The following is a 3,702-nucleotide window of genomic DNA, read 5'->3' as shown; positions in this document are numbered from 1 at the left end:
AAGAACTCTCGTCCCTTCCCCCTCCTCCCCCCTTTTCATTCTTTTTTTCGCTTGAATGCCCCGTCGTGAGAGGGCGCGATCGAATTTAACGTTTCTGTTTTGCCCTCGCGGCTGATCATATCAAGCGATTATGTTAGTCCCTTCTTCCGAAGGCACGGCAAGGATAACGAGGGACGGGGCCGATTCATCGGATAGCGGTAGCCTTTGTGTCGCTCCTGAACTTGCACGAATTCAATTTGCCGGACATGCCTCCGACAATCGCACAGATAGCCACTACGTGTGTCCGATCCTTACATTACTCGTCGAACGAGGCTATTATTCATAACGTTTCCGGCACGTAATACAGGCCGAATTACTCCAGTGGTCGACCAATCTCTCGACTTGGAAACACTTCGCGTTGGATATGTTAAATCGCCGCTTGGTCCGGGTTCTATCCGTGAGATTAAACGAGATTACTTATGGCGTCACTTGAATTTCTGATATTATTTTCTCGATATAATTTTAACACTTGGAATGATGATAGCAGTACTGTGAAAGCGCGTTGCAGTCCCGGTAAGAGTAATACGAAAAAATCAGTGTTCCTTGACATATAAGGTAAATTCCGCCACGATAACGCTCGATAACTCGAGAATGGAATCGCGCTGCGGATCTGTGTACGCTCGCTGTTCCGGATTAACGTCTTCTTTCGGGAATTGCAAATTCCGCCCCGCGGTAGCGGCGGAATATCGATATAATCTGCGTCGGCAGAATAATAGCAAGATTACGAAATAATAGTCCCGTAACGTCGCATTAGCGCAAATTCACCGGGTCAGTTTTCAAGTTGAACTGAATGGCCGATTGCATCGAATACCAATAGCGAGATCGTGAAATTCAGCGAGCCAGCGCGCCCTATTGAGAATCAGACCACGTTAGATACCAAGAATATCATTTCCCGCTCTGTTCTGAACTCCTAACACCTTCATCGATCGTTTATCGCTGTGTCGCGGGTCCCGATAAGACGACGGGCTATCTTTACTCTGCGCTACGTGCGAATGCGTCCGCTGAATGGCTGCGACTGTCTTGCAGACACATGGCTGAATGCACTCCGCACCTGCTTGTGGCATTCGTTAAAGCGCATTATGCGCTCGGTATTTACCGGCGCGTTTGTGAAGCCGTAAATAACGTTATAACGAAAGTCGCGTGACAGAGAGGGGCTAAATATCGTATAAATTATTCCAAGTTATGTCGTCCATTGAAACCTTTTGTTTTTCAAAGGCAAACCGAACGATATAAATTAATTTACACGAACGATTTAAATTAATTAATAAATTAAACTAACGCAAAATGAACGACATAAATATGTATTTGTATATTTTTATTGCTTTTTGTGCGAAGAGAGGTGCACCGGAAGGACGTATCTTCGAATTATCCGGTTGTTGGTCGTGAAAAATAAGTGGAAGAGAGAAGCCGCGTGCAGTATTCTCGTATACTTTGTACGGTCGCCAATTTAAAGTGAACAAACAGTCGTTTCGCGTCTCGCGGAATTTCAGATCTCGACGATCATGCAGTTTCGTTTTCCGTACATATACGTACGGAGTTTACGGATAAGCATTGTCTGAGGTACGCCGTGCACTTTTGTTTTCTCTTCGTTGTATTTTCTTTCCTTTTTACAATTTAAATTCCGGCACGGTTCTTCGTGAAGCGTTTCGAGATCGATCCCGATCGGCGCATAAATCACGAATGTCATAAAATCGTTAAGGACTCTTAGCGGCTAATCCGCTTTTATTACAGTCACCCTTTCATCGGTACCTAACTAATTCGGATTTCCCATCCTCGCATTCAAACGACGCTTATTCACCGCGTTACAAAGCGATGCAGAGGAAATGCAAGAATCGGTTTTCTCTATCGTGCNCCCCCCCCCCCCCCCACGTGTCTTTGGTATGATAACGATTCGAGTACGAGCCAACCCGTACTTTTGGACAACATCACAGAATAACAATTCTCGAAACACGAGTTGTGCTCTCCGTGTTTTTTATAAAAATACATTGATCGGCGAAATTGTACCCGCATGTATCCCGCTACATTGCGGTATACGAGATGTCGCAGATATTTCGACGATAAATCATTGCCGCGATGTTAGATAAAAACGTTGCTTTTATAATAGCAGATTAAATTCACTATAAAAGGAGCTCGACTAATCATTTTAATGGACGACGGTTTCGACGTTGTGATAAAAAAACGCGGAGGAAGTAAGAAGCGGTTTGAAAAAAGGCAAAAAAGGTACAATAAAGCTCAGAGGCGAATGCAAACAAAAATATGAAGAATACAATACGATACAAATATGTATAATGCAGAGTCCTTGTAATAAGAAAAATCTCACCTAGCCAGGAGAATAAGAATGGAAAGGGAAACTTCAGGAACCACCTGTGAGAGAAAAAGTAAACAGCAATACGGAAAAGCGACATGCAGAATTACATGCAACGAACAATCAAAATATAGAAGATATAATAATAAAATTAAAATATCAAACATTTGTACATACCTAATAAAGATTTCAAACTCGATCTTAATCTTTAATTATTACGAGTTATTTACTTCTCGGCTTCCTGAAAACATTAATATAACTACGTAACTCTTTCTGTCTTTTATAATTCTGTCTTTCGTAGTTTCATTTGTGAACCTGTAAGTATATACTTGAGATATAAAATTTCATCTATATTTGCATCGTTGCAGCACAAAGGACGTTCCTTTTTAAACACCTGCAACTGCTTGTATCTCGATATTCCTCCTCTTGAGAATATAATTACCACGATCATCTCGACTTGTATACTCGCGAAAGGAGTCTAAGTTCGCGAAACGGAGCGGCTACCGGCGACTAATTCAGCGGGAACTGTCAGGATCGCCCGAATCTCGGAAGTCTCCCTTGCCGAAAGCTTAATATTAAACACGTCTCGTGCGTAAGTTGGAAAATAAATATCGTCCACATCGATACGAGAGAGAGAGAGAGAGAGAGAAGGGGCAAACGCGCACGGCGCGCCCAATTATAATCCTTTTCCAGCGGAAACCTGATTTTCTCGACGAGGCAATTCCAGTTCGCTCTATTTGCAGCCGAGGTCACGGCGAAATAACGTTCGACGAAAGACCCGCGCAAACGGGAGCCGCCCGCGACACAGTCGACAAACGTTCGAAAACTCAGCTTGAGATTGAATCAACATCCGTCTCAGATATTCAATCTTACGCTGATGTACCATCCCATCGACGAGCGATACCAAAATTGAAGGTAGGATACACTTTGCCGAGAAATTATTAATTTTTTTGCCCCTCACCCTCGCGTCGTGCAAGTTTCATCACGGGATGAAATATAGCCACGATGTGCGGCGTGAGGTTGGAGGAATGTTAGGTAATGCGATGAAAGGGACCGAAGCGTTTCACGCGCTCTGCTCATATTCGTGTTTGGCCTCACTTAGCTGACGTTCGCTCGGCTCTGATGCGGACAAATATAACCGGCCGGACGAAATATGTGTTTTCTGGCGGAATGATATTAAATTTTGATAACATCGTCGCACTGTGTCAGACGCGATATTAATGGGCGGCCGTCGCAGCGAAGAAGAACGCGGAAAACAATTTCGATTGGAAAGCAATCAAAAGGTGAACGCGAGCACTCCCGTTCCCGTTTGAAGGATTTCGGGTGATTGCAAACACAGTTCCTTTCAAAAGCTGAGC

The sequence above is a fragment of the Dinoponera quadriceps genome, unplaced genomic scaffold (genome assembly GCF_001313825.1).
Source record: "Dinoponera quadriceps isolate SergipeBrazil2010 unplaced genomic scaffold, ASM131382v1 scaffold555, whole genome shotgun sequence".
NCBI classification, from domain to species: Eukaryota; Metazoa; Arthropoda; class Insecta; order Hymenoptera; family Formicidae; genus Dinoponera; species Dinoponera quadriceps.
This window is presented reverse-complemented; position numbering follows the sequence as displayed.